General features: G+C 32.4%; 1 non-coding gene across 1 annotated transcript; it reads left to right on the top strand.

The window, feature by feature from the left end:
* Positions 1-259: 259 nt before the first annotated feature.
* Positions 260-423, top strand: LOC118971038 (U1 spliceosomal RNA). The gene has a single exon (XR_005059291.1). It is a non-coding gene; the product is annotated as a U1 spliceosomal RNA (small nuclear RNA).
* The last annotated feature ends 22,495 nt before the right edge of the window (positions 424-22,918 follow it).

Consider the following 22,918-nt stretch of genomic DNA (forward strand, 5'->3'; position numbering starts at 1 on the left):
ACACACTGCAGTTATTAAAGATTGTGAAGTTAGAAATTATGAGCTATACACAATCAGATAGATATAGAAAAATCAAAGGATTTTTAAAATTCTAGATATCAAGTAATTCAAATATCTAAAGAGGGTTTTCAGATTCCCTTATTAGAGAAGACTTAAATTATCATGTACATCTTAAGAATACGAGTCTTACGAGGAACTCTGTAAGCTACAACATTCATATTACAGTGAACATAAATAGGGATCAAATGTTATCACCACCATACTTACCTGGCAGGGGAAATACCATGATCATGGAGGTGGTTTTCCCAGGGTGAGGCTTATCCATTGCACTCCAGATGTGCTGACCCCTGCGATTTTCCCAAATGTGGGAAACTAGGCTGCATCATTTCTGGTAGTGGGGGACTGCGTTCGTGCTTTCCTCTGTCAAAAAAAAAAAAAAAATGTTATTACCAGTAATGGCCAAAAATCTATGTGTGTCCTGCGTGGGCATGTGAGTGCTGTAGGGAGGTGGTGGCTCTCCCTACCTACTATGAAAATTCATCTAGCCGTGAAATTATTGATTAAATAATTGTTTGGGAAAGCAACTTCAATATGGGCAAGTTCTTACTAACTCTAATAATATTTACAATAAAAATTGGTGGTGAAGTATTTCAAAGCAAAATAATAAGAAATTGTCCATAATATTTAGATTTATAGATACGATTGCATTACTTAGGACTATCAAAAACCTTTGTATTTATAAATCTGACAGTCAAGTACTTGGGAAGATTTTGGTAGTCAGACAATGAAGGGATATAAAAATAAAAATATATGTATAAATTCAAGTTAAATTGAAAAATGATAATTAATTACTTAGGTTGTAAGATTTCTTTAAGAGTCTTAGATAAAATTTACTAAAATAATAAATGAATACAATTTTTAAGTTCACACTAAAGCCAAGGGAACTTTTAAGAGAATTACTTTCTTAATTTGTAATTTAAAAAAATCAACCTTCAATATTTTCAAAGAAATATCTGAATAATTTATATTATACAAAAATGTTGCTTTAAGAACACCTGTTTGTTTGCATTTATATACAAGGCTGCTCATTGTGTGCAAAGGTAACAGTGATATTGTTTTGGACTCTCTCCCTCTCCTCTGTAGCTTTTTCTGTTTCCTCTGCCAAGAATTCCTTGATCGATACTTTTTCTACCTATTGAAATATTAACCAAACTTCAAGGACCAAGCTTAATTCCATTATCTCCATAAATATTTTCTAGATTCTTCCTTGAAAAATAAGTATCCTCTTTCTCTATTTTTTTATTTACTCAATGATACTATTTTCTTCATTATATTTGAAATGTTTGCGCATGTCTGTCCTTCTGTTTGTTCCTCTGTGATACCATCACTTTATACTAAAGGACTGTTATATATTTGCTTTGAAAAGAAAACCATTAGTTTTGATATCAACAGCAACATAATCATGCCCAGACAATTAACACGTAGCTTTGGTCATAAAATTTTTAGATGGAATGAGTAGAAAGTCACCCAACTAAATAAATTGAATTTGAAGTATACACTTATTACTTATGAATGAATCAGTTTAGCATAATTTTTATTATGAGAAAAATATTCAGTGATCATTGGGGAACATTTTTAGACAAAAGTTGATCCAATAAATTTCATGTATTCAGTTACATTGAATTGAATAAGAAGTAATGGATAACTGTAAAGTCTGTAAACTATAGTCAATGAATTGAACCATGTATTTTCCACATGCTATATTTTAAGGCATGTCTGAAATTTTTTTGAAAAGCCAGATATTTCTTCATTTCATTGAGTAAAAGTTGGTTTCATGAATAACTGGCTGAAGTTCATAATTACGTTTTATGACATGACATTAACTTTGTTAAAATATGCACTCAAAGGTATCTTTATGTCCATAAAAACCTTAAAATTTATCTTGCATACTAGTTGTTAGACTATTCAAAAACTAAATGTTTTGGATTAAAATGTGATTATGCTTTTGAAGAACACACTTAATGAAATTACATGATCAAAACTATCCATAGCCCACAGGATTTTATGAATTTCAAAATCTGATATAAGAGCAGTTGAATCTTGATAATATTGATATGTTTTATTTTCTTTATTGTAATTCTTTTGCCATTAAAATTAAAATGTCTTTTCCTTTTTACTCCTCTCTGTAACCACAGTAGCCTGCCAACTTGCTCAAGCATTTTGAGATGCAGCCTAGAAAAATTGCATCAAAGTATAAAGAAATACTTTTTATAATAGTATATGGGAAAAGCAAGAAATAATGGTTGAGGGAAGGCTTCAATGAAGAGGTTAGATTTGAAAATGTCTTTTCAGGATTAGTCATGTCTTTCAGATGGAGAAAAGGCTAAGTCCATTTCAGAAAATAATAATCGCTTGAGCCTTGTCATATGAGTACAACAACTAAGGTATGTATAGGAAACTGTGTGCTGTACAATGGTTGTGCTGAAAACAGAGGCAATTATACAACTATAAAAGTAGTTTCAGCCATCTTTTGAAAAATAATATTAAATAATTTTAAGTGGTGTGAGTTATCTTCTGTAAGCCATGGAGAATATGTGAAAGTAATTAAGCTGGGGAAAGTGTTTTAATGAGAATATTAAAAAAAATAGGTTAATTACCCAATAACTTCTTTTTCAAAGGCAATTCTGTTCAAAGTGTAGTTAAGGCCAAGTAAGAAAAAAAAATGGCAGGGATCTGTGGATTCATTAAAGTGTTATTTGCCAACATTTCCTCACAGAAAAATTATAAAGGCCTGTACTAGAAAAGGGATATAACCATTTATGCAGATTATGAATCAAGTTTCAAAATAAGGAAACCAGCACAGAAGACATGGTTAGTCTAAAAGCATTCATGATCTTGCTTAACAAATGAATAAAAATGTAAGAGAGTTTCTCCTAAAATTTTGAGATGGGTTTTCTCTCTAATGCCTCCCCTTGGGGTGACTTAGCATTTTTTGTCCTTTGATTGGAAACAGTGTGATGTGAGAAGTTACTAGCATAAGGCTGGATTGGCAAATAAGCTAATGAATCCTCATCCAAGACAGATGTCTTTTTTTTGCCATATATCTATAGGTATTCCTGATCCATCTTTGCTACCTGTATCAATTTCTTTTTTTGTGATGAGAACACTTAAGACCTACTTCCTTAACAACTTTCACATATATAAGGCCGTATCATTGACTATAATCACTATGCTATGCATTACATCTCCAGAACTTATTCATCTTCTAGTTGCAAGTTTGTACCCTTTGAACGACATCTCCCCAGTTCTCATACCATTCTACACTCCATATCTATAAGTTCGGCCTTTTTTAGAACCTACACATAAGTGATATTATATAATATTTGTATTTCTCTGTTTGACTTATCTTAGCATAAAACCTTCAAAGTCCGTCCATATTCTTCAAATGGAAGGATATTCTTCCATCTCATGGCTGAATAATATTGCATTGTGTTTGTATACATTTTATATGTAATATACACACATATACTTACTATATCATCTTTATCCATTCATTTGTTGATGAACAATTGGATTGTTTCTTTAGCTACTGAGAATAATGCAGCAGTGAACATGGGAATGTAGATACCTCCTCAAGATAGTTTTCAATTTCCTTTATATATAAACCAAGATTACTGGATATACATGGTAGTTGTATTTTTAATGTTTTTGAGAAACCTTCATACTATTTTTCACAGTGGGTGTACCAATTTACATTCCCACCAATTAATGTTCGTTTTTTCTCCTCACCTTCTCCATTACTTGCTGACTTCTGATTTTTTTTAGTTGAAAGCCATTCTAACAGGTACGAGGTGATATCTCATTGTGGTTTTGATTTGCGTTTCCCTGATGATTAGTGATTTTGAGCACCTTTTCATTGTCCATCTGCATGTCTTCTTTGGAGAAAGTTCTATTCAGATCCACTGCCCTTTTTAAATTGGATGGTTTGGGCTTTTTTCCTACTGTGATTTATGTGTATTTTATATACGTTGGATACTAACCCCCATCAGATATATGATTTGCAGATATTTCTTCCCATTAAGGAGGTTGCCTATTCATTTTGTTGACAGTTTTTCTTTGCTTTGCCGAACATTTTTAGTTTCATGTAGTTCCACTTGTTAATTACTGCTTTTGTGGATTGTGTATGTACTTTTGTGGCATGAGTACAACCTTACTCATTTGCATAATTAGTATGTGGTATGCATAATATTTTATATGGATTTTTATTTATAATATCTGTAGTTTAATTGCTCTTATATTGAAGTCATAGTGAATATTTTCCCCACTCCCAGATTATAAATAAGTATAGTGTTTAAAAGATTTTCCTTACTAAATAAGCTAGTAAACACCTGTAGCCATTGATTAAAAATAGTGGCAATACTAGGCATATGTTTTGTTACTGACATTAGGAATTCCTTGATGTCTCCCTGTTAAAAAAGGTTCTAGTTTGGGAGTTGTATACACACACACATTTTCAAATGCATGCATGCAGTGTGGTGTGTGTGTGTGTGTGTGTGTGTGTGTGTGTGTGTGTGTGTGTGTGTGTAGAAATGAACCTCTATCCAAAATGTGGTTCTGATGTCCAGACTTATGACACCATAGATGGACCAAGGTGGTATAAAAGTTTTATTAATGGTTTATTACTAGTGCAATGAGGCTTTCTGGAGAGAGCAGGATAACTTGTAAGCAGGTATGAAAATAAATTGAGAGCAGAAAAAGGAGACTGGCTTGAGTTTTTAGTAGTGATTAGAGGATGGAAAGTTGAGTTTTCCCTTGAATACAGACAAGGGCTTGTGTGCTTTGAAGCACTCACCACGCCAGAGGGAGCACCCGAGCTTTCTTATCAGCATATCCAGATGTGCTGCAAATGGGGGTAGAGGGGGTAGGAAGACCTGTGAAAATCAAAAGCTGTCAGCAGTCAAATATTAAAAAAAAAAAAAGCAATCAGACACTTGATTACAATGTAAATGTGTTTTATTTAGCTTTTCTGTTTCTACTGGAAAATTTTGCTTCCTGAAAGTGATCATTTTGTCCTGATATTTGTATTGACTTATATAGATTATCTCAAATTACCAATAAATGTATTTTCATAGTCACTTTTCAGCCTCTCATATGATCTTTTAATTCCCTTTGTTTCTATGAGCATTTTGCATTTAGAATCCTGTTTTTTTGTGTGCCCAAAATTGTCCTAACTTACAAAGATTTTGTTATATAAAGATTCGTTTTTTTCAAAGAATTAACTTCTTATTACTTATACTATCCTTTTGTCATATTTATTATTCTTGTATCATTAGTTTTGCTTTATTCCTTTACTAACATATTGAATTGTGCATTTAATGTATTTTCTATCAGTAGTAGCATAAGTATTTAAAGCTATGGATTTTCCTCTAAACAAAGCTAGATTAAATTAACTGATTTGTTTTACAAATTCATTAGCATGATTTTTAACATATGATATTCTCCTGTGTTACTGATTCCAAAATAATAACGCTGGCTTAGGAAGAGGCAATCTTACTTAAATATCACTGAAGGAAGCCAAAAATCCTTCATGACATAAGCAGCTACAGAGCATTGCAAAATATATACCAATTTTATTTCAAATTAGTGAAACAGAGTTGATAACATAAAATTTGAATATGTAAAAATCTAATGATGAAGGGAAATAAAAATGATTACAATTAGTATTGAAACATGAAAATATTATATATAGAAAGAAGAAATAAGCTTTATTTGGATATCTGATAAAATCAAGCAATGAAACGTTGCTTTCTAATTGTAAATAATCTCTTTCCAACACTTCTTTGGTTGAAATTAGTACAACTTATTTTGGGCTTAATTCTTAGTATGAAGGATTTTTAAAATTTTTCTTTATCAAACTATAAAAATAAACACATGTACAAGTTTATGTGAAATTGATTTGTGTTTTCGACAAACTACTGTGACAAAATTACATCAAAATTAAAACTTGTAATCTTTTTTCTTTTGTGTTCATGCAACTTGATTACTCAAAACACTGTTGAGGTTTCATGCTCACTTTTCTTTTTACTTTACATAGGAAACATCTAAGTTCTTTTTGCATAAGAAGTGTACAGTGATTAAACAAGATCTAAATAAGAAGTGTACCGTGATTTTGAAAATTGTCCTGTGCCTTAGTAACAGGTCCATTTGCCTGTCTGCTCAATAAAGGTCATATAAATGCTACCCACATGTGGTCAGTCAGGCATGATATCTTTTCATCTTCAAGCACGTTGAAGAATAGCTTAAATGTAATACTATTTTATTTAATTCACATCCTTTGGTTTTATTTTGTTAAATAATACTTCATTTTAACTGTTTAATCTCATTTGTATTCCCCCATCTCTTTTCTTCATACTCAAGTTTAGCTCAGTCACTAATCCTATTGGTGCAATTGACAAATAATTCCTTTCTGAATTCAGCCTTTTTCATCATGTTGTCCCTTTCAACTTACTGTCTTTTGTCTCCTCAAACAGGCTGTGCATTTTTGGTCACTTCCCCTGTTACCCATAAGATTTAAAATTTTTTGCTGATTCTTTATTTTTCATTGCAGTGCTTGATAGTTTATTTTCCTCCAGACTCCCAATGTTTCTCAGATGCGTATTCATGCATCTGCGTTCTAATAAAGTTATATATTGATGGACTCTTGGTTCATTGCATAGTACATCAAAAACGGAGAGTGAGTTGGGTGGTGAATGTTCCCAGCATTTTGCAAAATGTGTTGCTCCTTGAAATACCTTCATTTGCAGCTGTCCAGTTTATGCCAGAATCCTGCATGCAGACTGTAGAATACTTAGGCTTATGAAACAGACATAATATTTACAGATAAATTTACAAATAAATGCCAGTAATGTTTTACAATATTCAAACATATCACTGGTTTCCCATATATGTTATTTATAAAATTTACCCTATAGTGAACTTCTTCTTAAATCTTCTTTTTTCCCCTTAATATTGATTAGTCTGCTCATTGATGAGAGCCAGGGATGAGAATTTGTACAAATGAGGCAAATTTTGAAGTATTTTGATCATTTTTTCTCTATCATAGTAAAATATTTACTTCCAAATAAAAGATGTTGAAGGTCACCATTAAATTAAACAAAATGTACTAAAGTGGCATACCCTTTCCTTGAAATATTGAAGCCATGCTTGTATAGGTTCTCTGTCCCATGCATGTGTGTGGGTAGGTGTGCGTATGGTGAGGAGAGTTGGAGGGTGGAAGTATGCACCAGAATATAAGATTAAAAGCCTTTTCTTCAGAATATAAACAAAATTTGACTGGATTCTACACTAATATTTACTCTAATATTTGTACACTTATTTTGAAAACAAAATTTGGCTAGTTTATATTAATCATAATTCCACTATAAATGTGCAGGATACAACAGAATTGTATGTTGGAAAACTAAATACCTGAAGTCAAATAGGTAGGTAAATATTAATCAAATTAGCAAAATGTTCCATAACCACCAAAGGACAGTGTGACTTTGTGTGTGTGAATGAGGTGAACTGAGGGTTTGTGTTTCTATGTTAAGTGGAAACAATAAACAATCACATGAAATAGTGAGAAGGAATATCTTCTGCAATATAAATGGGAAAAATGATAACAGGATTGGTAGAGAGTTCCATATGGTGGGTGTGGAGGCAAGATTGGAATATTGAAAAGAACAGATTGCTGAGCATGTGAAGTTAAGTTGGAAGTTGAAGAGAGAAATTCTATTGTACAAATGGCTTTAGAGTAGGGTGATATTAAATACAAATACCCGAAGTGATAATACGAGTGACATTAAATAATAAAATCTAGAATGTATTTCAAGGAATTCCAAGTAGAACACAAAACTATTTCACTCCCACCTGCTCTCCATCCTACAAACCCCACTTTTCATTCATCCAAATCAATTACTTTTTTTACCAAAATATATATTACTCATTCTCAACTCTGACAGAGTCCCAATACTTTCCCCTTCCTACCGTTAATTTTTCTAAAACACAAATCCAATCCATACTTCAATTCCCAATTCTTCCACTAGCTTACCTGAACCACTCCTACCCTCAGTGGTAAATTGCTCCTCTAAACCACTTGTATCTACCCCCTCTAACTTTTGTCTGTATCTAACAAGATGGTGTAATTTTCAAAGAAAAAGTTGCATTCTTTAAAATGTATTTTTGCTTTGATAAATACAGAGTAAGTGTCAATAAACAGTACATTGCTTTAGAAAGGAATGACAGTGATTAAGCCTAGTGGATTAGCAATATTTTTTTAATTGGTTGCTGGGCAGTTCAAGAAGGAAATTATCCTGGCTATATTATCTTCATATTACAAATGCAGGGTAAAAATTATCCTAGGTATAAAAAGAGACAAAGAAGGTCATTATAAAATGATAAAGGAGCCAATACATCCAGAAGTTACAACACTTGTAAATATTTATGCACCTGACATCAGAGCACCTTAAAGCAAAACCTAACAGAGCTAAAGGGATAAATAAACAGTAACATAATAATAGTTGGGGATTTTAATACCCTTCTTTCAACAATATCCATCATACTCAATGGTGAAAGGTTGAAAGCTTTTCCTCTAAGATAAGGAACAAGACAACGGTGTCCACAACAAGGGTTTCCACTCTTACCATTCCCATTCAACATAGTCTTGGTATTCTGAGGTAGAGCAATCATGCAAGAAAAAGAAATGAAAGGAATCCAGACTGGAAGAGAAGATGTAAAATTATCTCTATAGAAAGTCCAACACTCAAAAAAACTGTTAGATCTATTCAATGAATTTGGTGAAGTTGCAGGATACAAAATTCATGTACAAAAATCACTAACAGACTAACAGTTCCATGCAGTAAACAAATTTTCTGAAAAATAAAAATGGAAATTGATCCCATTTACAATAGCATACAAAAATATAAAATGCTTTGGAATAAATTAAAAGAGGTGAAAGATCTTTAATCCAAAAACCATAAGACACTGATGAAAGAAATTGAATATGCAAATATCCAAACCATAAAGAACTCATACAACTCCATAGCAAAAAAAATATGATTATAAAATATTGGCAAAGAACCCAAATATATTTTTTTCAAAAAGGTATGTGAAAGGCCAACTGATATATGAAAAGATGCTTAAAATCATGAGTTATTAGGGAAATGCATATTAAAGCCACAATAATCTATTATCAAATTCCTGTTAGAATGATCTTCAAAAAGACAAATGATAACAAATGGTGGTGTTATTGTGACACACCACTGTGACAATTTTGTAAATTGTATAAATTGGGTAAATTGGTACAGTCACTATGGAAAATAGTATTAAGGATCCTCAGAAAATTAAAAATAGAACTACCATATGATCTAGCAATTCCACTTCCAGGAATATACCCAAAAGTAAATGAAAACCCTAACTCAAAAAGATACCTGCACCATCAGGTTCATAGCAGTATTGTATCAATAGCTGAGACATAGAAACAACCTAAACATCCATCAATGGGAGGATGAATACAGAAGTAATGGTATATGTATACAGTGGAATGTTACCAAGCCATAAAAAATGAGGAAAATCTACCATTTGCGACAACATGGTTGAACTTAAAGGTATTCTGCTACATAAAATAACTCACAGGAAGACAAATACTGTGTGTGATCTATGATCTCACTTATATGTGGAATCTGACAAGCAAAATATAGTAAAAGAGATCAGATTTGTGGTTGCCAGAGGCAAGGGTATGGGAGGTAGAATTGGAGAAAGGTGGCACAAAAGTGCAAACTTCCAGCTATAAGATATCTATGTACTAAGGATTTAAGGTACAACATAATGACTATAGCCAACACTGCTGTATGATATATAGGAAAGTTGAGAGCAAATCCTAATAGTTCTCATAGCTTTTTATTTTATCTATACAATAAATTAAATATTTTTTATTTTATCTATATGAAAAGGTGGGTGTTGGCTGAATCTGTTATAATCATTTCACAATATATGTAAATCAAACCATTGTGCCATAGCCTTAAACTTATGCAGTAATGTACATCAATTATTTCTCAATCACATTGGGGAAAAAAGAAAAAATTTGTGTGAATCCATAATATCACACAATCCATCCATTTCTACTTAAGGATACTCCCAATAACACATAATTTACCACCAAATGCCTCTTAAATTACTGTGTTCAATATACAGAATTTATTGGTGGAAATAACACCGTCAGTACCTACTTTACCGATATGATTAACAATGGTGTTTATACATTACTTTGGCCACAGTGAACTTTCTAATAGAAATTGACAATGGATAGCAATCCTGTAATATTTTTTTTTCTCAGAAAAGTTGAGTTTCACTCGAAAGTATATTGGGGAAAAAAGGTATTTTGTAGGCTTTTTAGGAAGCAAAGAATGTGATCATCTATAATACTGTTGAGACTTCGAATACCTCCCTGAACTTTCCACTCTTAGCCCCTTCCCCTTAAATAAATCTCCAGTTGCTGCTACAATCCTTGTCTTTTTTTTTACCCTTTTATTTGACTTCAACCTTTTTCCCCCATGTCTGGTTTAAGCACATTCTTCTGATCTAGTCAAAATGTAAAAAGTTTTTTATGGTCTTTAAAAAGTTTTCATCAAAGTTCTAGTTTCAGAGCTCTATCCTATATTGTCATCCCCTCTTATCAAAAAATCTGTATTCATCTCCGTGGTCCTACATTTCTAAAACCTCCCTATTCTAATTCCCTTTCCTTCAAATAGATCCTTACCTTAACTTACTGCCTTCCTGTTATGGTTTTCAGTTATTTTGATTATAGTAGTAAACTTCTTTTGTATAAATAAATATCAGACCTATGTGAATGCTGTGAAATAATCTAAAAACATATAGAAATATACATGAAAAGAATTCATTTCCATTTGAAAATAACACTGTATACAACATATCTTGTTTACTATCAGTTGTGTATGTTTCCTTGTTTACCCCAGTTGATATCATTCGCTGTTAAATTTTTCAGCATTTTCACGTGTACTAAAAAAAAGTACACATAAATATGATTCTGATTTTGATGAAATTAAAGTTTTAATATGTAAGATGAATTTAGTAGAACTGCACAGTCTCACAGTATTAAATTGTATTACAGACAATGATACTTTCTACTCCACCTCAATGTTACGAGTTCTTCTCTACTAGATCATTTCCTTTAACATAAAACATATTATTATTTTACCAATCAAAAGATACTCTCACATTATTCATTTACTCTTCAAATTAAAGTCCCAAATCTCTTTCTCCTTCACACTGAGTATTTGGAAATAATTATCTACATTCATTAATTCCTCTCCCCTTTTTACACACTCTTCACTCCATAGACACTACTCTTGGAAGATTATCAGTGACTTTTGTCTTTCTAAATTCATTCAATTACCCCTGCTTGTCTTATTTTTCCCATCAACCATTGACACAGTTAATCCCTACACCATCATTAAAACAGTTTTTCATTTTGCCTTCAAGACTTTATATGCTTTTGGCTTTTTTCCTAATCAATTGATATCCCTTCTGAGTTTTTCTTCCTAGGTTGTCATCATAACCCCAAAGATCACTTCTTTTATTGTTGGATTTTCCTGAGTCTTTGATCTTTCCCTTTCTCTATTGACTTGTATTTCCTTGAAGATCTCATGTAGTCTTGGGAGTTTAAAATAGCATCTATATTCTGACAACTTCCCACTTTATAGAGCTCACTGAAATCTACATTCTGTATTCAATTAGTTACTTAGCAACTTCATTTGCATATGTAAAGGGAATTTCTTTTCATTTCTAAAACCATGTTTCTAATCTTCCAACATAATCATCCCACCTTTTCTGTCAGAAGAATTGGTAACTCCACCTTTTCAGAAATGATAACTTGATAAAAGTGCCTTTTGAGTCGATCACATACAATGTAGTATTTTGGAATTTGAAGAGAGATATTACAGTTTCTCTTATGTAAGAGGCACTCAGTGGAGACTGACTGGTTTATTGTAACATAATTCTGACAGGTGAGCTCTCCATTGCTGAAAATAAGCTTCTTGTGAAAAGGAATTTTACCTTTGTTTTGTTCACTGCAATATCCCTTATTAGAAGGCAAGCAGTCACCAAATGGAGGCTGTATAAATGAGGGATGATGATGGTGATAATATTTTTCTGGCTAACACTGAACTGGTTCAGATGTGACAGCTTCATTTTGTATCTTGCTTTCTGGTTAGTAAAACCTCCCTTTTTAACTTTTCTTTTTTCAAAATTTTTCTTTCCTGTTAAATTTAAAAAAAGTTTTCATTTCATAGTTTCAAACTTACATGTCAAATTTTTCTTTTTTGGTTATCATTATTTTGTAACCTGCGCATATCCCTTTTTATGTTAAAGAAGTTTTCTTCTACTTTTGTTTGAGTGTTTTGTTTTGCCTTATTATATACCCAATTTTGTAGCCTTTTCTCATTTACAAATGAATAGGTTTGTTTTCAACAAAGGTATAAGGTGTCATGGGGTTGGCATACTATTTCCAAATTGCTGGGATCTTAGATTTTATTTAGCGTATATATTATATGATTGTTTATGTGACTTGGTAAAGGATATTGTGAGTGGAATTTAATACATACTTGGAATTCACTAAGGAGTTCAGTGCTAATTTGGCATAAATCTGGTAGGAAAAAAAATATTTGGGTATAAATTTCAGGAAACTGAAAGTCCTATATTAATGCAAATAATAGTGATTACCATGGATATTAGGACCATGAGCTACTCCTGTATAGCTATTGGTATAATTTTTATCTTTCACTGTATTGTTTTAACAATAGAAGTGAAATAATCATATTTATAAAAAGGAGGTAGATGATAGAACAAAAAGGAATGACATGTACTTTTTAATGGAAATACTTAAGAAAAGTTTACTTACATATAATTTTTTTTCTGTCAACATGGTTTTCTTTTCTGTGGCAATTTAAGATAATTGCCTTTTTAACATTTCTAATCTTCAGATGTTTGCATATAATTGTACTTTTTTCAACAGGCCCCTTATTTAATCAACACTTTCTATTTGCCTTTAAGTATTTTTCTATGACATCCTTAATTTTTAATTTACAGTAATGCATATGCATGTGTATAAATTAAAATGTGGGTCTGCTTAGGTGTTCATGTGCAATCTGGAAAATGGAGAAACTTTGGGGAAAATGCTATTTTTTAGGAAAGGAAATACATGACATTTGTAGCATCTTTTGAACAGACCACACGATTTCTCTTCCTTTTATAATGAACACCAATGAAAACTGAATTTAACATCTTTTGAAATCTTATTAGAGGGAATAAAATTAATTACATGAAATGTAAGACTCATAGCCTTAATTTTCATGAAGAAGCTAAGACAAAGTACTATAAAGTACATGATACCTTCAACTGCTATAATTTGTTATTATAATTGTTTTGGTTTTAATGCTATATAGATTATAATTCAATGTAGTCAAATTTTTAATATGTATAGTTTCTAGTTTCTGTAGTAAGTGTAGTGAGTACACTACAATCCCAGGTGACCATTCATGCACACTTTCTACTAGTGCATTGATGTTGTCATTATATTTTAAAATTTTTTCTTTGTTCTAGTTTGAAATAAACATAGTGGTATATTGGAGACCAAGTTTAGCTTTGTTTCATATGGCTGTTCATTGTTTTCAACCATATCTGTTAAAGAAAAACCTTTACCTCCCATTGATTAATCACCATCTTTACCATGAATAAAATTGCCACATAGAACAGGACAGTGTTCATCAGTACTCTGTTTCACTTTGAAGCTGTTTATATTGGTATTAGTTTCACACTATGTTTTTTTTAGATAGGCTTTGCATTGAATTTGTCAGTTTAGTTAAGAAAAACTGGCTCTGTATGTTTTTTTAATCTTCAAAAACCCCATTATAGTAGATGCTGTCATGGCTCCCCTGACAGACGCTCAAATCTATTTGCCAAGGGCATCCTTTCACTTCTTTGAGTTTGACCCTGTTTCTTTGTGTTGAAGAGCTGCCCGTGCCCACTGTGCTTGTGTGTTTTCCACAAGTGACTACAAATTCAGGCCACAAGTGGCAGATTATAACTATAGCCTCGGAGGTGAGGGAGTATTAACACGTCAAGCCCCTTATTGCTGATTGCGGTGATTCCAAGGTGAAACCTGTACTGTTTCCAGAGTATTCTTGAATGATTGAACTTTGGGTATCCTCTCTGGGACTTTAGCTGATATTACTTCTTTGATTAGCTCCTTCCCATTTTGGTCCTATTTTCTTTCTCCTCTACTGAGTTTTCCTGGAAACTTACAAGTTACTTCTGCACAAATCCACTTTGTGGGTGGTTTTGTTGGACACTCTCCAGTTGCAACAAAAGCCTCTGGTAATCCCACATGGAGTGTGGGAGCTGGCCCTCCCAAATTGTCCCAGAGTGATGCAATGGTGTTTGGGCTTTTGCACTTACTCTAAAAAGAGTGTACACAGTTATACAGGAGTACAGCGACAGCCATCAATGATCAATACTCCCAGCAGCTGGGAGTGTACACAGTTATACAGGAGTACAGAGATAGCCATCAATCATCAATACTCCCAGCAGCTGGGAGAAATTAGTGCTGTAGCCAAAAGGGGGAATCCAGGTGGCACATCAGAGCATGACCTACACATGAAAACAATGGAGATAGGGAAACTAGTAGTAGCCTAGGTAGGAGATGATGGTTAACTGGTCAAGGCAGTGTAAGGGTTAGTGGACACAACTGTTAGATTTGAGATATATTTTGAACCAAATTTTAACTAATTTGCTGATAGATTTGGGAGAGTGGGCAGAGAAAAGAGACAAGGGTTCTTTCCAGTTCTTCCTTTTTACTTATTCCTGAACAACTAGGTAAATGGTAATGTGATATGTTAACATGGGAAAAAATAAGCAGAAAGCATGAGTTGATGGAGGAAATTGTTTATGATATGTTATAGTTTGTATTCCTATTATATATCCAATGTCAAGTATATTGTATATTATGAAAATCTAGAATTTAGGGAGGCAGTTAAAGATGCAAATGTGCAAGTCATGACATACAAATGGCATTTAAAATCATGAGACTGGATAAAATGACCTACGCTAATGCCTGTCAAGCTTTCTTAATCCACAATAAAAAGCATTTTACTTCTTAAACCATATTCATGAGTAAATACTGAAATAAAATTTTCACAAAATTATTTGCATTGACTATCCAGGATTGAATATTTGAAAGAATTCACAGACTTCATAGGTTGAATATTTATTAACGTTTTAATAAAGTTAAAAAATGTGGTACAACTGGAGGAAAAAAATGCACAGGGAATTCCCTAATAGAAAGGGAATTATCACTGGCCTGAGAGGTTTCTAGGCACAGCTCCCCAGGGTCCTGATGAATAGAATGTACTTCATCTTTAGTTTATGAACCAGCAAGACATGTACATGAAATCTTTGCTTTAGGGAAGCCCAAGAAAAAATTTCCATTCCTAGGTACCCATTATACCTCACTGGTCACATTCCCCAGTCAGTTAAGCCAAGCATAAGCTATCAATTTACATATTAATAAATAATATAAATAAGTTTGTTCTGGATGTTTCCAGGGAATTTTTCACCCTTAAATAGCACAGTATATATTACTAGTTATTAAAACTCATCCTGATCTTGAATAATAATTACTATTATTATAGTATTATATAGTATTATTATAGAATAAATCCTCAGAATTAAGCAAAGAACTATCTCAGACCAGTTGTTGTATAACTTTTTCTCATATACTTAACACTATATGTGATGTTAACTGACTTTTTAAATACAATTTTTATTTTATTTAATTACAAGTACATTCTAGTCATGATCCTTTAAATTGGTTTCATAAGTCTTTGTTTTCCAGCCTCAATTTGGAAAAATGCTAACCTAGGGAGGATATAGAGGAAAAGGGGAAGAGGACATAAGTATGGGGACCTTGAAATATCAACACCTAAAGATTGGAAAGAAGAATAGAAAATAGGGAAAACTTTTGAGAAAAAGCTAAAAATAGGGAGAAATGCAAGTGGTATCCTGGAAACTAAAAGAAGAAAAAAGTTCTGAACAGAGAAATAATCATTTGAGTTGAATGATACTGAGAGACATAGGAATTTGTAGACTAAAAAATGACATAGGTGAGAAAAATGTCATTGGTGATCTTGACAATAACTGTGGGAATGGACACCTGTTTGGAATGGATTGAGGGAATAACAGTGAGAAATCAAACAGTGGGGCAATGGACATCTTTAGAAGTTATTTGCCCTACAAGGAGCAAAAAACAGGGCAGTAATTGGACTGGTTCTTGGGGATATGAGAGTGTATTTTAATGGACTAAATAACAGCATGCTTATAAGACAAGGGAATGACCTAATAGAAAGGAAAATTTTGAAGATTTAAAAGATAGAAGAGATTATTGCAGGAAAGAACTAAGTAAGGCAGGAGAGGATGCTGCTAGAGAAGGACATGAGATATTTTACCCCACCTAGAAGCAAGGATAGTTCATGCATTTCATTAGGAGGTAAAATGAGCACATGGCAGCGGATGTAAGCCAATACATGGACGGTGTGAAAGAGAATTCTCTGGAGACTCCTAATTTCACAGGTGTTATTTATTCTATGAGCAAGTGTAAATAAAGGGCGGCAAGGAAAAGAGAAGTAAGATGCAAAATACGTATCTAAGAGAGTAGAATACATTCAGAGAGAAATATGACTGGTTTTCTGTATATCACTGAGGGTCCACTTGGAATTTCTCAGAGTTGGACCAAGTGGATGGCCATAGACAGAGTTAGTCAAGGGCTAGTGGTAACCAGGACTGGAAGTCTGGAGAAGTATGGTAGAAGGAAAGAAAAGTAAGAGTTGAGGGTGTAGATATAAAAATGAGCAGAACTCTCCAATCTAAGTTGAGTAAGGAGACAAATGAGAACATGCGGTTAACATGGAAAAGTAAAAAATAAAAAATGATGAAACACAGATGTGATTGAATAATATACAGAATGGGGGTGTTAGAGCAAGTGAATCTTGAAGACATGCGGTGGACAGAGACATACAACTGTCATGATTATAAATTCCCATCCCACTTTTTTCACCCATAACTCTCCTATATGTCTTCTAGTTCATACTCCCAATTCCATGTGTAGGAAAATCTTTCTATACTGATCTAAATATTCTCTAACTCACTTGCCTGACTTACAGCTCTTTCCTATTAAACATGTTTTTCCCTCCACAAATATCCCTTCCCTTTGTTACCTGACCAATTTTTATCATTCTTTAAGACCCAGTTCAAATGTTGTCTCATCAATGAAGCTTACCTTGATTTCTCTATTGTAATTTCTCTATATATACCTAGAAATTGATCAATATTCCTACTTTTGAAATGACTTAATTACATCATGCTATATTGATTTACATATTTGTCTTATACTCTAGCTTGCAGTTTCATCAGTGAGAGACTCTTTTGTCTTTTTGTTTGTTTTTATGTCGGTACAGTTCCTGGAATCTAGGAAGTATTTAGTAAAATGCTGAATGTGTGAATAAGTTAAATGATCTTTTAGCTTTCTGGCAAATGTTTTATATGGGTGGCATAATAACATGGTATGTATAAACTTGAAAGGCTTAATTAACACATGTAGATTTGAGGTCTTAAAAGCATATGTTTTGCTTTTATTTTTCAACAAATGATATCAAATTCAATAAACAAATAGAGCAGCTCTCACAGTATTTATAGGGATATAGGCAATTCAACAGCCATTCTTTTTACTAGGTAGAATCATGTGAAACTGCAATTATTGTGGTCAAAAATAGTTGAATACTAGCAATCTCATGTTTCAAAATAAATATCTTTCAGTACAGAAAAAAAATCTGGACATACGTTAACTCTTTACCAAATGTGAAACTCTATTTAAATTCTTTAGCAAACTTTAAGTCTGTACATTTGGTTTATGTAAACTATCTTTTTGATAGGAGTGATATAAATACCCTATTGCTTTTTTGATCAAATTTTGCATAGTAAGGATCTTGCATTTGAACAATGCTGAAACAGCACAATATCAGTGTAATTGCATTGACATCGTAACAGTTCCTTGGCAGCAATTGTGCTCTCAATAATGCAAATATAGTGCATAATTAAGGTAGAGGATACCACGATGATCAGCAGAACGCCTCCTCTGGAGCCTATACAATGTCCCTGTATTATTGCTATGAGAGCAATGATCACATCCTGTGCCTTCAGAGAACAGCATATAATGGGTAATGTGTGAGTATCATAAATGATGGAAACTGACATGTGCAGCAGCTGTGGATCTTGGTTTCTTCAGATGTTTATTCATAAAATACGTATTGCTCTTGTCAGTCTTCCCAGATACTATGACTACACATTGCATAAGAATAGATTAGGGGGGAAAAAAGCCAATTAAACAATTTTCTGTGTTTGAAACTGTTTTAAAGTACAAACTGTTCTTAGTCTTAATGAACCATTTGTCAATTCCTAGTGCATAAATTGGCAAAATATTAACATTATAAATGCCTTCTTGAGCACTTTCATACCACCAAACAAATTCTACCTCATATTGATTTATTGATAATCTTCCTGAGAGACATAATCTGACTTAGTTCATTTTTTTATGTTTCTATTTTCTTATCTATAAATTAAGGAAGATGTGCTATGTAAGTAATACGTTTTTTTTATTTAAAGGAGATAATTCAGTATAATGTTTATCTGAGCATCCATCACATGCAGATACTCAATGAATTTGTTATTATTAGTAGTAGTAGTAATATTTTTTTTCTGTCAATCCTCACCATCTCTCTCATAAACATGTACAGTTAGAAGATATTTAATTTAACAAGTATGTCAGTATTCTAGAATGGAATGTCTGCAAAGAGCAGAGCCTTTGTCTGCATTGTTCATCACTAAATCACCAGTATCTAAAAGAATTCTTGGCTTACAAACAGTATTTACTTGATATTATTGAATGGATTAACCAATTCTGTGTAGCATGTAAAATTTTAAGCAAAACTTCAAATGAATGATTTTAAGCTTCTAATTATTTCTAGATTCTCATCATTTGAACATATGACCCATAGGTACAAAGAATTCTATAAGTGACCGATTGTATTTTTGCAAGAGAGACAGAATTATATATAAAAAAAGATCACTGTGTTAATTTTTGATCACCTGTTTAATAGTTACATTAATTATCATAAATAACTTAAATTTTCATAGATCTTAACAATATTTAAAAAAAATAGAATTAAGTGAAAAACTAAAGTCTCTGCATCATATAACATAACAGACTATAAGAATCTGGCTATGTTGTCAGGTACAAGGTTTATGATAAATACTATTTTCCTTATCAGAATTATTATTATTTTGTATAGTTTCTGTAAACACTGGCAAATTAAAAGGAATTGGTTGGAACATATGTTTGAATTATGATTGTTCTGAATGATCTATTGACTCTTTTCCAAGCCTGAAATTCTAAGTTCTTTCCTGTTCTGATATTTTAATGTTTCTGTGAAATATTAATTACAGCAATATTTTCATTTATCTTATCTAAATCTTAGCCATTTATTTTTCATCTGATATTAAAGCAGCATGATATCCTGATGGTGCTTCCATTCATGTTTATAAAATTGCTCACCCGCGAACAAGCAGTTGTTTCTGCATTGCAGAAGGTAAAACAGCCGACATTAGATGAATTGAGAAATCCAAAATCACGTTTAGATATTATGGAGTGTAGACAACATAAAGGGCTTCTTCTATGGCCAAAAATTGTATAATATTCCTTATGAATCTTAAAAACAATCATTTGCATAAGATAAATAGTAGGTTATGCCATGTGAAATTGTCCATCTTTGACTTAATATATGCATAAAGGAGATTTAATAAGACACAAGTAGTATCATATTAATATTTAATAATGAGAAATTGGGCTCAAGGAGATTAAGAACTTTCTAGTATTATACTTGCGGTGGAGTAACTATTTAAAGACCATTCTGGCTCAATATTCCTTATATTATTTCATAGTTTATCAAACTTAACATTCTGTATCCATATTTTTTCTTCTACCATCAAAGATCTACTCCTTTGGATTAAGGAATTCCTTTCTTCAGGACACCTTTTTTTTAAGCAATTAAAAAAATTATAATTGAAAAACCTAGGAATTTTTAAATAACTATCTTTGGGGATTATTCATCAAAACCATTTCTAAAAAGTGGCGAAATGAGTAAGTTCTAAAGATAAAGAGAATAGCAGAGTATGAAGACACACACATAAAATATTTTTTAAAGTTGTCATTTTTAAAACAAGTAAAAATTACTTACTTTTTCGGCCATACTCTTTATTGAGAATCTTCAAGAAGGAGTGGATTACTTCTTATATATAAATCCTATATTCTTCTCCTATGGTTTTTACCTTGCTATTTAGAATATCTCTGCTGATTCTTCTGTGTCCCTAATAAAATAATTGAGTACTAAAACAAATTTTCCTGTCACTGTCAACTCTCCAAGAACTTAAAATAATGCATTTATATCCCCAATCATTTAAGTAAATAATTATGAATATGGTAATTATGAAGTAGATAATGCTTTGCCGGTTACTCCTGATTTGAAGGGGAAAAGCAATCACATTTCACAGTGAACAAATAAAAGAGCAATATTCTTTCCTCTCCTTATTGGGAAGGCTGCAAAAATTTTTTACCTACAAGTATACAACTACTTTCCCTTTTGCTTTTATATTACAGGCATCCTAAATTTCCAAGTATCAGAACATATCATACTCAAAAGATGTTCTTATGCTCCCCAAAAGGTTGGCAATCATAGAAATCTTTAAAGCAATGCAGAAACATAGAGAACATTTTTCAGTTTCATCTTGATTTTCTTTCAAGGAAAGTAGATATTGATCTTGTTCAGTATCAGAAAGCAAGAATTTGAAACACCACCATCTTTAAAAAAGATTCATTCCTTACATTAACTCATCCGATCTATATCTCTATGGAAACAGGGCTAAAAAGTCAGGCAACAACCTAGTAGGACAGATGTCAAATGTTGATTGCCCATGGAAAAGTTCAAGTTTTAATCTACAGAAAAATATAAAATGTTTACAAACTTTTCTCTGAAGTCAGAGTGCTTTTATAGATATCTAGTTTACTGATAAAAGACTGAAAAGTAAGGATATGTTAAAAATTTTATTGTTCATGTACTTCTCAGTTTAAGTGGCTATCTTTTAATGAAGTGTTTTGTAGTTGTGGTTTCCATATATAGTTGAATTCAAAATCAGGTGTTTGTTATCTTTTTTATAGTTATGTAAATGATTATAATCACATATATTTATGTGCATATATTTACATTTATATATAAAACATTTACATTTATACTTAAAATAATTTGATGTTTACTTTTCCCATAAACAGACATTAGTTGAATCCTTGTGCATGCTCTATGTGCTGCATTTCCTTTAGGTATATGGCATGGTGATTGTAAAGTTTCTACTTTTGTTCTTACATGGCATAAGAGCCTGTATCCTTAAAACGATCTTCTATCAGCAAAATATATGACAAATACAAAAAAGCAGCCTCTGACCACAGTCAGCTGAGCTGTCCCAGCTTGAATAGCTAGGTGATAGTGTACTCCTGTTGGTCATAAACAATTCCACGAATACCAAAAGCATCCAAGGTCATTCTGTGTCCATGATGGAGTTAGACAGAAACCAGAGCACGCGGTGGTAATGACTGCACACAAACAAAAACTGAAACACAGCGCAAAGCACACAAATGATTTAGTATCCACTGTCATTTCTTTACCATATAAATGTTAGCTCCACTTGATTCTTTCTGCCTTTAAGATAAAAATGATTAAGGTACACAATCAAAAGATTATCGTATGCCATATTCTATGCAGACCAACACTACTTCCTTGAACTATCCAAAATCATATAACACACGTCAAAATCCTCTGAGACAGCTTATTGATCTATATTTGTCAGTTGTTGGGCTTGCTATAATGAGCCAGTGAAACTGCCTTTATTCTACCTATAGGTATGTTCCTAGCGGACTTGAACTGGAGCGTGCTAAGAAAATCCTTGAAAGGTGTATGCAATTGTTGTATGCCACTAAAAGTCACGTGGTGCTGTGTGTTTTTATCAGAAAAAGGGCAGAGCAAAGAAATATATTGAATATTTTCTGTCAGATATCGTCTTTGGCAATTTCCACACTGAATCATCTTAACCATCCTGGGAAATTTTGCTATTTAAGAAATTGGGTCAGGGATGAATAATAGACTCAGATGTGAATTAGTGTTTTTCTGCAAAATAGTTTCATACAAAGCAATCATATATAGCATTTCCCTATTTTCATGTTCTTTATGTTTTTTCATTTATGGATACCTCAGAAAAGCATCCACCACAGATAGAAACCTCTTCTATTTAAGAGTATCCCTTTGGAATTTGTATTCTACCCTACCTTCTTACTTTTTAGATCACCCCACCTAATCAAAAGTCTCAGCGTTTATTTGAAACCATTATTGGACCACAGTGAAATTTCTGTATTTTGGGAAATACCTGTGACAGACTTTGTTATGGTTAACAATGGTTTAATAAAGGAATTGTGAGCTGTTCCTTTTCTACGATCTGAAACACTATGTGCATAGTAAGTATGTCTTTTAAAATTTGCAATAACTTTTAATAATGAATAAATAAATGTACTTCTTTCTTAACTTTTATTTTTCTTCAACACAATGCCAATTCAATTACTTAATTTACCTACCATTTCCCAACTGAATTCCATCATATGTTAAGTTCCAGTATTTACCAGGAGACTTTCTGGATTCTATGAACTTGCACTGAT

Source organism: Manis javanica, chromosome 2 (genome assembly GCF_040802235.1).
Source record: "Manis javanica isolate MJ-LG chromosome 2, MJ_LKY, whole genome shotgun sequence".
NCBI lineage: Eukaryota > Metazoa > Chordata > Mammalia > Pholidota > Manidae > Manis > Manis javanica.